Below are 13,409 nucleotides of genomic sequence, written 5' to 3'. Positions count from 1 at the left end.
ATATATATATATATATATATATATATATATTACACACACACTATATCTTCTTTATCCATTTATGTGTCTACAGGCACTTGGGTTGTTTCCATATCTGCAATAAACATTGGTGCACATATCTTTTTGAATTAGTGCTTTTATTTTCTTTGGATAAATACCAAGTAGTGGAAAACTGGATCATAGGGTAATTCTAGCTTTAGCTTTTTGAGTTACCTCCATAAAATTTCCATAGTGGCTACACCACCTTGCATTCCCACCAACAGTGCATGAGTCCACATCCTCGCCAACTCTTGTTTCATGTGTATTTTTTTTTTATTTTAACCATTCTGACAGGTGTGAGATATCTCATTGTGGTTTTGATTTGCATTTCCCTCATATGAGTGATGTTGAGCATCTTTTCATGTGTCTACTGGCCATCTATATGTCTTCGGAAAAATACACCTTCAGGTCCCCTACCCATGTTTCAAACAGATTTTATTTTTGGTGTTGAGTTGTTTAAATTCTTTATACATTTTGGATACTAACCCTTTATTGCATAAGTCATTTGCAGATATCTTCTCCCATTCACTAGGTTGACTTTTTGTTTTGTTGATGGTTTCCTTCACTGTGCAAAAGCTTTTTATTTTGATGTAGTCCCAACAGTTTACTTTTACTTCTGTTTACCTTACCTGAGGAGACACAGCTAGAAAAATGTTTCTATGGCTCATGTCAAAGAAGTCACTGCCTATGTTTACTTCAGGGAGTTTTAAGTATTTAATCCTTTGAGTTTATTTTTGTGTAGGGTGTAAGAAAGTAGTCTAGTTTCACTCTCTTACATGTGGCTGTCCAGTTTTCTCAGCACCATTTGTTGAAGAGACTGTCTTTTCCCCCACTGCAATTTCTTGCCTCATTTGTCCGAGATCAATTGGCCAGATAAGTGTGAGTTTATTTCTGGACTCTCTATTCGGTTCTGTTGATCTATGTGTCCATTTTTGTGCCAGGACCACACTGTTTTCATTCCTACAGCTTTGTAGTATGTTTTGAAATCTCGACTGTGATACTTCCAACTTTGTTCTTTCTCAAGATTGCTCTGGTTATTCAGGGTCTTTTGCGATTCCATACAAAATTTAATATTATTTGTTCTAGTTCTATGAAAAATATTGTTGGTATTTTGGTAGGGACTGCATTAAACTCCTGTATATTGCTCTGGGTAGTATGGACATTTTAATGACATTGGGTCTCCCAATCCATGAGCATGGGTTATCCTTTTATTTGTTTGTGTCATCTTCAATTTCTTTCATCGGTATTTTATAGTTTTTGGCATACAGGCCTTTCACCTGGGTTCTGGGTACTTTGCAATGCATTACATCAGAATGCACATAATATTTGTCCCTCCTAATTGCAGTGGTGCTAAGATACATAAGTGGGTTCAGGTGGCAGCCACTCCATCTATTATAAAATTTGTCCATCTGTATCTCATCTAATGGCTTTAGCTGCCATTGCTGATTGCTGGTTTGATCCATTATTTCACTACAGTTACAATTTTTCTAACTCCGGCAATGACGTATTAGTGATTTCTTTCCAATTCTGTAAGTCCTTCTGCATTTACTCATGGTAACTCTTCTTTAAAGAAGATAATTCTTCCATCAAATATTTGGTTACTTTGAAATATTATCTTTACATGAAAAGCAAGGTAGATATTTAAGTCTTATCTTATATGAACTTTCAAAATGAGTTGATGTCTTAACCACCTCCAACATTGACCAATGAGTTATCTTCTTAAAAGATCGTTATAACACATGAACCTTAGTATATTTCATGTGTCTCAGTCCTTTGTAGTTATCTTTTCGATGCTCAGGTTACACAATTTTTGGCCAGAGGGAGCCCCTTTAAATTGGCTCCTATGTCCTTTTTCCCATTTGTCCTTCTGACAAGATCCGAATAGATTTTGATAAATAACCTGAGAGGCACCAAGCTCAAGTTGTACATTTCCTGCCCCAGACCCAGAATCAACTTTTCCTTCTCCAGGGAAGAAATGATTTTTATAATTCACAGTCTGAGTTCAAAGGATGCTCATTGTTGCAGAGCCGTTCTTTCATTTGCAATCCTTTGTATTTAGTTGAAAATCTTGGTTTCTAATAACACTAACAAAGTGACTTACCTGCTTTATCCCACAATTTATGTATTATCAGAGGTAGTGCAAAAATAAGACTACTGAATGTACTTTAAGATTTCTTTGTGCTTTGTTTTTATTCTTTGGATATACCTAACTAGGAATATATGATCACATATTGTATTTTAAAATATCTTGACGTGTGACTATACTACCAACTTGCTAGAGTTATTTATTTTATTTTTCCAGATTTGTAACTGACGAAAATTACATATAAAAAGTATATGTATTTAAGGTGTAAAACATGATGTTGGATATATATACACATCATTATAAGGACATAGTGATGACTACAGTCAAGTTAATTAACATATCCATCACCTCACAGAGAGTATTGAAGTCCCCTACAATTATTGTATTGCTGTCTGTTTCTCCCTTCAAATCTCTTAATATTTGCTTTATATCTGTATCTATTGTCTATATTTTAAGAGCATATATATTGCTCTTATGTTGGGTGCATATATATTTATAATTGTTATATCCTCTTGATGAGTTGACCCCTTTATCATTATGTAATGACTTGCTTTGTCTCTTGTTACAGTTTTTGACCTAAAGTCTATTTTGTCTATTTTGTCTGATTAACCACTCCTGCTGTCTGTTGGTTACATTTGCACAGAATATCTTTTTTCCAGACCTTCACTTCAAGCCTATCTATGTCCTTAACACTAAATAGAGTCTTTTGTAGGCTGTATATAGCTGGATTTTTAAAACTTCATTAAGCTACTCTCTGTTTTTAATTGGGAAATTTAATCCATTTATATTTAAAGTAATTATTGATCAGTGAGGGCTTATTATTGCCATTTTGTCAACTATTTTCTGCTTCATAGTCCCTTTATTCCTTTTGTCCTCTCTTGATGTCTTCCTTTGTGAAGTGATGAGTTTTGGGAGTGGTATGCTTTGTGTCCTTTCTCTTTGTATTTTACGTAACTGTTTATAATATTTTTTAGGTTTTATTTAGGGTTTTTTTTATGTTTTCCATGAGGCTTACATGACACACGTTATCATTACAACAGTCCATTTTAAGCGGGTAAAATCTTCAATCGCACACAAAAATGACACTTTCATTTCACGTTCCTCCATACTTAATGCTATTTGACATCACACTTCACATATTTTCATCTTGTATATCCATTAACAAATTATTTTAGTTATAGTTACTTTAACACTTTTGTCTTTCAGCTTTAATACTAGACTTGAAAGCATTATATTATTCTGTATTTGACTATATACTTACCGTTCCCAGTGGGTTGTATACTTTCATATGTTTTCATGCTGCTAATTACACTCTTCCATTCTTGTCTTGTTCCTGACTTAGTGGAAAGCCTCTAGTGTTTTCCCATGATTAAGATGCAGGCTTTGGGGGCACCTGGGTGGCTAAGTTGGTTAAGTGTCCGACTCTTATTTTGGCTCAGGTCATGATCTCATGGTTCGTGAGTTCAAGCTCCATGTCAGGCTCTGCGCTGACAGCACATAACCTGCTTGGGATTCTCTCTCTCTCTCTATCTCTATCTCTATCTCTCTCTCTGTCTCTGCCCCTCCCTCCCTTATGTGCATGCACACTCTATCTTGCTAAATAAATAAATAGATGCAGGCTTTGGGCTGAGGTAGGTGTGTGTGTGTGTGTGTGTGTGTGTGTGTGTAATTTTATCATGTCATGTTACAAAACTGTTCTCAATTGTTACGTTTTAACATGGATTGTTGAGGAATTACGTCAAATGTGTTTTTTGACCATTATTGGAGATGATCATATGACTTATTCTTAGTTCTGTTATAATGAATTGTATTCATTCACACCAAAGAAATTTGAGTCGTCTAGAGACAACCACTTCTGAATATAAATCTTGTCTTCAACTGGCACAAAGAGAAACTAAGAGAGGGGAAAAATTTTTGAGCTGTTCAGTATCAGTAATCATTTTGAATCTTTGCTAAGTTTTTGGCTTATTTCCTAGATATGTGAGCAAAAAGAGAATTGCCTGGTTAAGTGTAACTCTATTTTAATGACTCCTTATAAAACACCATATCCCCCACTGCTGCCCCCACTCTCCCTTTGGCACAAACACAATCGCACTCAACTTTTGAAAAGCAATGGCTTAAAATCCCCGTGTCTTAGGAGACCTGTAACAAGTTAAAATGCTCCTCAGCCAGTATTGCAATGCTGAAGTTAAGCCCCATTTCTCATTGAATAGCACAGACCCAGAATACACGAGTATATACAAATTAAATGCAGACATGTTTCAGCTTGGGAATGCAATCCAATTCCAGAAGTGAGAGATCAGCTTTATGAACCAAGCCACCCACTATCCCAGGAAGATGGAGGGAATTAAAACCAGACCTTCCTGGCGTTATAAATTTGATTTCTGTCAGCAAGGGCAATTATATGCTGAAAAATCGAACTTCTTCTTATTTGCTCAGTCCCTAATGTCAGAGTCAAGGAGAACTGAGTCCAACAAGGTGTCCCCAAGTTCTCTTTCAGGTGAGAAAATGAAATAAAAGTCGGAATATTCTAATGTCTGAGATTTCATTTCCTTTTATTTTTTTAAGATTTCATTTCTTCATTGTTAGAGGGCTAAGCCTCTCTGAATTCTAGAAGGAGGAAGAAGCGTTGCCATGTGGAGATTCCATCCCCAAATCACTTAGCTTCTCAGAAAACATAGATAGGACAGGTCTTACTCGAGGTAAGCCTCTGTCTTTCATCCTCATCAAGATAGGAGAGGAGGCTAAATGGTCAGACGTGTGCTGGATAACTCTTATTTGTATCATTAAATTAATTAAGATGACTTCTGTGACCTGGGCAATCAGCTTTGCACATACTCTCCCCATATAAATACACACCACACACACACACACACACACACACACACACACACACACACTTTTCACTTCTGAGTCACGGATGAGAGGAAGTGATGTGAATCTGAAGCCAACCCTGAAATTCTCCTCGTATCTTTTGTCACAACGAAGCTCCTCCTTTAATTGACTCTCTTTGTATCTGAGGTTTGCAAGGCTACCTAAATGTATGTTGGTTTTATCATCCTCGTACCCCAAATTACAGTCTTCTGAAGCGAGCCTGGGGGAAAGAAGATAAAAGTGTTCAAATCTCATAAGTTCCTGTGTCTCTAACAAGCTTCACAGGGACAGAGGCTTTCCCCTTCATCAGCATCACCCGGTCAGCCCCCCACCTCCACCATCTCCATCAGTAAGTAGCACCCTTTCCGCCTGCACCTGCCCTTATGCCTCTTCTCAGACCTGACGCCAGAGGCAGATGTGGTGACCCGGGCTCTAGGACTGAGAGGACTAGTGACCCAGGGGTCCGAGTTCTCAGAGGTGGTCAGAGCAATCACTGCCTGATGCACCAAAATGACATGCTTGCCATTTCCAGAGACACAGAGGTCTTTTCAGGAGAAGCTTTTTAAAAAATCCTAGGATCCATGCCTAGAGGGCTGGGTGAACTATTGGATTCTTGCTCCTATACACCAGCTTTGCTTTTTACTGCCTGTGTATGTTGACCTCAATATTTATCTTCCATATCGCCACTTGGGTCCACTTCCTCTTCTCGTGTCTTCTTTGGTAGAGATGGAGCCCAGCTGGTGACCCACATTCCCCACAGAGATCTCTGTTAAAGATGATTTTCTCGGAAAACAGACAGACTGCCTTCAAGACTTCCAGCCTACAAACACTCTCTAATGCCAGTGATGAATGTGGCTTTCTCCACATTATTTTAGGAGCGTTTTGTTTTTCTGATTTGAACATGGGCATCTCTGTCTCTCAAAACCTTCACTGGGTTGGGGACCACAGGGATTGGAGGAAAATAGCAAGTACAAAAAAAAAAAAAGATGTCCTCAACCGTCCTCAGTAAGTGATCAAGATCTGGTTGATGGCAGGCCTTCTATGATACTATGGTGATTTTATAAAAGGTAGATCCAATTGAATATGTCACCAGCAGGCAGTGTAGATAGTTAAACACCACACAAGTATGGAGACACATCCTGACCTATTGAAATGCTTTCTTACCTAACTGTTCTCTTCTTCTCACCCTGCCTCCCTACTTCCCTGCCCCCCTTCCCCGCTCAGCCACTGCCCCTGCCCACACCCACCTTCTCCTTATTGGTTAGTCAGGGAGGCCATAGGCCCAGAGTAAGACCCAATGGGACTATACCCACTCACCAGGGAAACAGATTATGGATTACGTACCAAAAACTTCAATACATCCTCCAAGAAATCCCCTCTGAAGAGTTTTACCTTTGGGAATGTTTCCACGTCTAGTATTAACATAATCCCTGATTCAAAACTTCTCAACAAATGAAAAGCCCATTTTAAATGCAAAACAGATGGGAATTTTCTCAAAATCTGGCCAGCCAGAATTTCAGGTTCACTCATGGCTTATAAACTTCATCCTCCAAAGGATTATCCAACGCGCTGATGAAAATAAGGGGCCTTCTCTGCCTACGTTCCACCCCTTTTTGGCCTTTCTACCATGTGATCACATTAGCCTCATTCCCAGTGACATGCTGAGGGTCGAGCATGGAAAGCATGGCTTCTAGAACACAAAGGAAACCAGGCCTCGTGACAGGGAGATCAGCAGCTGTAGACCCGAAGCCCAGATGGAAAGGGGTTGCAGAATCCCCTGAGGATTTTATTATAGTAGAGTGGAGCTTCTGGTTGTGCCTGTTCAGAGCTTAGATTTGAGGGCAGTGGCCCGGTAGGGACTGGAATGGAAAAAGGCATTCTACCTGCTTCTCCACGAGGAGAACCCTGGTGCTCACTAGCTGTGGAGCCCAATTAAAGTTACTTAATTGCTGCGTGCCTCAGTGTTCTCATCTACTGGGGTAATAATAGTACTTCCTAATGCTACAAAGATCAATGTGAAGAGAGGTAATACATACAAAGCGCCTAAGACAGCGCCTGGCACAGGGTGAATGCTAAAGAAATTAATACCTCACATCTGGACTACAGAGGAAGGGATCGCTCTCCGTGCAGAAGGGAATTTTCTGGACACATTTTCAATGGTTAGCATATCATTCCTCAAAACTTTTTTTTGTGCCCAGAAAAATGGGATAAAATTGATACTAAGTCATAGAAGAGAAGAGGAAAAAGGAAATGCCGAATAAAAGAAATGTAGAGAAAGTTGTAAAGATTACCTTAGCGCCCCTTATTATGGTACATAATGCGAGGCCAAGATGTGCTCCAGGTTAAGGAAATCAGGAATAGGGGCTCAATTTCAGAGGCTTGCCCTTAGAGTGTGGTTTAATTTTTTATTTTGTTCTCTTCCGTCTCCCCAAGTGCTACAAATAGGGCCTAACATGGTACACAATAAACGTCTATTGAATGATTGGACTTTTAATGATTTTCCCTTCCTGTCCCTATTCTCTTGTGACTGATTTCTGTTTCAAAAATGAGCAGTGAAGCTATACAGTGAACAACGTTGGGGGCGTAGGGTAGAAGCATCACAGTTCCTTTCCTGTCCCTAATCTCCATTCCTCAGACATGACCACCAGAATCTTCCTCTTGGATTGTGCAGGAACCTTCTAACTGCTCTCTCTGTTCTCATCCTTGCTCCTTCCAGTGCATTTCTCTGTAGGAGGCCAAACAATCTGTTCAAAAATCCACATCTGATCACTTTATATCGCCACTTAAAGCCCTTAGTGGTTCGTCACTGTCATTGGCATAAAATCCCAAATCTTTCAAATATTTGGTAAGGTTCTAGGTGATTCTGGTCTCCCTCTCCTGCTAACAAGCTGCCTCTCAGCTCCTGTGATATGCCAAGCTCCACCTGATTTTAGGGTTTTCCCATGGCTGTTTCTTCTGCCTAGCACACCTTTCTCTCTGTCTGCCCTAGCTAACTCCCATCGACTTCGGTGCCTCTTGTGCAGGGATGCTTACTGCGATTTGCCACCTTTCCAGGTTAGATCTCCTATTTTATGTTTTTATTGGACCCTCTACATTTTCATTTTCACAGCTGCCACGTGGTAATTAACAAGTTATGTAGTAACGTGCCGAACATGGCTCCCTCTCCAAGGGTAAGCTCCATGTTGGCAGGGACCACGTCTGTCTAGTTTCTTGCTTTAGCTTCAGCACTTAGCACAGAGCCAGGGATAATGCTCAACAGGCGCTCAATCAATATTTGCTCAAGGAAAAATGAATTAATGAACAAATGTCTGCATCTGGCAAGCCAAAAGCCTTTTCATGTTCAGGAAGTTCAGGCTGGGAAAATCCAATGTCACTCAATTAACTAATTAACTCGATCCTATGGTAGACATAAATGATAGTACGAGGCTACCTATTCATTCACCCAGATGGCCCGACTTCCTTACTGACAGCTGTTGGTGGGTTCCCCACGGATGATTCAGCACACAAAAGACCCATCCACTCATTCGCCATCCATTCATGTAGTCCCTGAGCTTCATGTTTTCAGATGCTTGAAAGGCGCAAGGACATTTTGGCTTCATAATTTTTTTTTTCTACATAAAACATATATCCATGAAAAGGAATTGACAGCAAGATTCCAGGTGCTTCAGAGCCGGTTTGCAGGTGGAAAGTAGGCTGGTTAAAAACCGGGTGTTACTTAAGCCAACCATGAAGATTAAGTCCCCAACATTTCAGTAGAGAAGGTTAAGCTGGATGTTGACCATCCCAGCTTCCAGGAACTGCCTGGGAAGTGTTTGCATGTGTGAATATGGGGACACATTTGGGCAGATGGCTTGCTCAGGGCTGGCCTCCAAAGCCTCTTAAGGTGTTGTGAGATTCATCCGATGCTGGAGCCAAGGCCATTAGGGAAAGAGCTGGGCTGCAGAGACCTGTCTGCCCAGGGCTAGAGAGAACCAGATTCATCCTGTCATTGAACCCAATAATCCACCCTTATGTCATACTGCACTGGTTTATAATCTGGGTAGTGACAACAAATACTCAAATCAGACTTGGCCTCTGTGGCTTTGCTTCCCTGGGCTCACCTGGCCTGAGAGACTGCATCCTGCAGAGGAAGGAATGCTGACGGCCACCTATGCCTTTGCCTCTGTTTCCATTTGTGAAAATGCAGGCTTCGCAAAAATTATGCAGTCCCCATGACAGCTCCTCAATTTGGGCCAAATAGGCATGCTAAAGGTGGGGACTCTTGACAAGGGGTACACGGAGTGGCTGAGTAAGTGGCAGGGAACCAGTGAATGGGCTGCACCCCCGGGGAGGCACAGTGGCAAAGATGCAGGGGCTCACCTCTCACTCAGCCACGCAAGCTCGTTCTGTGCGCGCACCGGCACCTCCCTGGTGTCCGAGCTCCCTTCCCCAGGAGCGGGAGCACATTTGCTCCCGCAGTGGAGTTTCTAACTTTTCACACCCGGCCCCCGCTGGAATACATCCCATTTCCAGGAACTTAGCAGAAAGCTTTATTTCCAGGGAATAGATACCTATTTATGTATAGGGAATGCTCGATTACACCAAATTAGAACACCAAAAAGTTTTGAACGAGCAGGTGAATATTTTTTTTTTTTTTTAGCTCTACTTTAATAAAACCACAGGAGAGATGACAAATGAACAACTTACTGTGAAGGACGGATTCTACCCAACAACAGATTTCCCAGTTTCTTGTGCTTTCTTTATCTACGGTGTGAGTTTCCCAAGGGCACCCTTGAGCACTGTGGGTATGCAAGAGCCTTCTGGATCATTAGGGGAGTAAAACATCATTCTCAGTGGAAGGTACAAAGTATTTCATTTACTTGAAATTTTTTGAAATTGGCCAATGCTGTAAGGTATGGACAGGAATTCTCAGTTCATAAAATATTTGAACGTTTGAATAACCAGAACGTCCTATTACCGGTTCATTTTAGAGAAACGGGCATTCATACATCTGTAGAGAGCATGCAAAATAGAGCATGCCTATTTGGCCCAAACAGTTATCTACAAAAACTGAGTGAACAAAAAACTGAGTGGAACTATTGATTTATTTTAGACAGAAGAGTAATATCTCCAAGTATGATGTATATCAAATCAATTTGTAACTTTAGCCATCCAATACCTTTAAGTTCTTGCAGAGGTAGAAGGGCTTAGTTCTTACATTTCCTCAGTAAAATTGCCCTTGATGTTCTGGAATGAGGTTTCTACAAATCTAATATATTGCTCCTGAAATAGCCTATTAAAAATGACGACTTTTTCTAATCCACTGCACTTTCTGGCAGGGAATGTGATTATAATCAGTAGCGCAAAGGTCAATAAGAATGAATGGCATCTGTTCTCAGGGCATCTATGAGAAAGTTTCCAAAACTAGATAAGAATTTAATACAGGAATTTTTTGTCTGCCTCATCAAATTTAGATGTCCCAGTGCTGCCTGGAATTTGTGCTGTAGATTGTAATCTTCAGGTGGTTATAAAGGAGTCATGTGTCTTGGAAAGAAGTTCTTGAAATAGGAAAAAAAGATTATTTTTTTGGATGATTCACAGGTTCTCGTCAGAGACCTGCTTCTTGGCAAACATCACTGTGTTTATCCTCATGATCAATGGGGCAAAAATTCGGCAGGGCTAAGCTAGGCATTCCTTCTGTTCTGTGTGGCACGGACAGGGAACACGAGGTGAGTTTCCATGGAGGCTGGGCTGGGCTGGAGGGTCTAAGGTGGCTTCACACATATTACATATATTCCTGGCACTTTGCCAGGAAATCCAGGAAGCCTGGGCTCCGCTGGGCCACTCTCTTGCCATACGGTGTCCAAGCCTCTCTAGATAGTCTTTCCTGCCATACTCGGACTTCTGATACAGCAGCTCAGGGCTTTTAGAAACAGAGTGGACGCACCAGTTCCTTAAGATCTGGGCCTGAAAATTGCCAGAGTGTCATCTCCACCGTACTCTACTTGTCGATGTCGTCACAGAGCCTGCCCAGTTTCAAGGAGAGGAGACCTAGACTCCACCTCTCATTAGAAATGTCAAAGAATGTACAGCCATGTGTAACGTGCTCAGGGGGAATGGAAGGGAAAACACCCATAATTAGAGCTTGAGGATCTCTGCAGGCAACCAGTGAACAATATCCAAGGGGCCTTAGAGCAGTAAAGCCCCCACATAAATAACGGTTTATTCTGCTTCCGCTTATAACATAATTATGTAAAACAGCTCTTCCACCTGCAGGAGATGTGCACAGAGGCTGAGCCCCAAAATGTAACCTGTGACTAGGAGCCTCTAACAACTCTCCTGACCACGGCCGTGAAACTTCTAGCTCACACAGCCCCCCGGCTCCCTCTTCTCCCTCTATGTGGGTAAGTCCGGCTGAAGAGACCAAGGGGGAGCCCTCATATTCTTTTCCATTTGAAAAAAAAATGAACTTCCATTGATAGCTCTCTTATCTTGGGATATCGCGTCCTTAGTTATGTTTAAAATGCTCAGAAAATTCACTGGAAAAAAAAAATCAATGTCTATAGGCACCGTCCATGCTGAAACTGTCTTCAGTTCCCCTACTGTGCCGTGGCCTTTCAGCTGGAGCTGGTTTTCCATTCTGGGCGCGAAGCAAAAGGAACGGACCCATAATTTGTAGTTCTCCCACTCATGGTTGGAAGGCTCTCTGATATATCATTGTTGTGGTGGCCAAGGCATGGAATGGTGAACTAAGGCTCAAGTTGTAATGAAATTTTACTACCTCCTGACTCCCTGCTTCCCCTTTGACACTCTTCCAACGTTTGTGACTCTAATAATATAGGGAGGTGGGTATGCGTCTTTGAGAAATTCCTGTTTAAAATTCCACTGTAGGTCCAGGCCCAGAAAGACAATTTTCACATAAAGAAATCCAGGCAGGGGCTCAGTCAGTTGAGCATCTGACTTCGGCTCGGGTCACGATCTCCCGGTTTGTGGGTTCGAGCCCCACATCAGGCTCTGTGCTGACAGCTCAGAGCCTGGAGCCTGTTTCAGATTCTGTGTCTCCCTCTCTCTCTGCTCCTCCCTTGCTCACACTCTGTCTCCCTCCCTTTCTCAAAAATAAATAAACATTAAGAGAAAAATTAACAAAAAAAAAAAAAAGAAAGAAAGAAAGAAAGAAAGAAATCCAGGCAGATGAGAAGTCATATTCCTATTCTGCGTCATAAACTTCCCTGGGCCTGAAGTCAGAGGTCTTCTGGTTCAGACGCCTGTCTCCAGAATGTTGTCCTCTAAACACGTGCTGGACCTCAGGGCCCCAGCAGAGCCATGAATTAATAATACTTTGAAAGGATTCTTCTCCTATGGTCACTTCCTAATGGCTTTAAGTGTTTTTAGATCATTAAATTCTTGACAAAAAATTGGGGTGGGGGAAGTTGAGGAGAAAGAAGGAACAAAGAAAGTAACTTGTAGCCAGAAATGTTAAGAAACACTTGTCATTTGAAAATAAATCATCTCTAAAATGAGAATGTAAAGTCAAAGAAAAATCTGTTGCTTGGCTTACGAAGATCTGATGAGCACAAAACATTTCGGGAACGCATCTATCGCAAAAGCAGGGCATCCTTTTGATGGTGAGTGCGCATGTCTGTCCGTGCTTAGGATTCCACAAAGGAGCGATCAGATTTGGATGCGTTTCCTGGGTGATCAACAAACCATTATATTCCGAGCAGCTCTCCCAGAGACATGAACTCTGCAGTGACGGCCGCGATTATTGTCACGTGTCTCAGTGGCACAGAGACCGTATTTCAGTTCCAGGGTGTGTGACTGGCAGGAGATAGAGTGGTGACGAGCTTGAAGGTGACACGGGCGTGGGGTTGTATCCATACCTGCCCAGCAACCAGCAGGCAAGGAACCCCAGAGTCCAGTCAGGACTCACTGTCCTGACCACAGCAGTGAAACTTCTAGGTCACCCAGCCCCCTATTCCCTCTTCTCCGTCCACGTGGGCGAGTCAGGCTGAAGAGACCAAGGGGGAGCCCAGGCTTGGCTTTCTTTTGGTTGTACTCAAAATGGTTAAGAATAACCTGGATCCCAGAGAAGGCTTTAATGAATGGCTTTCAGTTCCCTCTCTCACTGTCCTATTAATGCTTCCGTGTTTGTATGGCGTCATGGCTAACTGTGTGCACCGTGAAATCCTTCTCTAAGAGGGCTCGCAAAGGCTATTTGTTCCTCACCAGGATTTGTTCCAAGCAGGTCACACGAAAAATACCTCTGATCACTTTCAGCAGCCCCCCACCCCCTGCTGCCTCACTCTCCTGGTTGCTTCCTGCCTCTCTGCTGCTGTCCCTTTGCCTAGTTAGTTTCCTCTGACATATTTTTAGTGCTGGAATTTCCCCCACAGCCCCAGGTTACGGCGACTTCTCCCTCCAGACAATCTCT

This window comes from Prionailurus viverrinus, chromosome B4 (assembly GCF_022837055.1).
Source record: "Prionailurus viverrinus isolate Anna chromosome B4, UM_Priviv_1.0, whole genome shotgun sequence".
In the NCBI taxonomy this organism is placed as follows: Eukaryota; Metazoa; Chordata; class Mammalia; order Carnivora; family Felidae; genus Prionailurus; species Prionailurus viverrinus.
Note: the sequence above shows the minus strand (reverse complement) of the source record.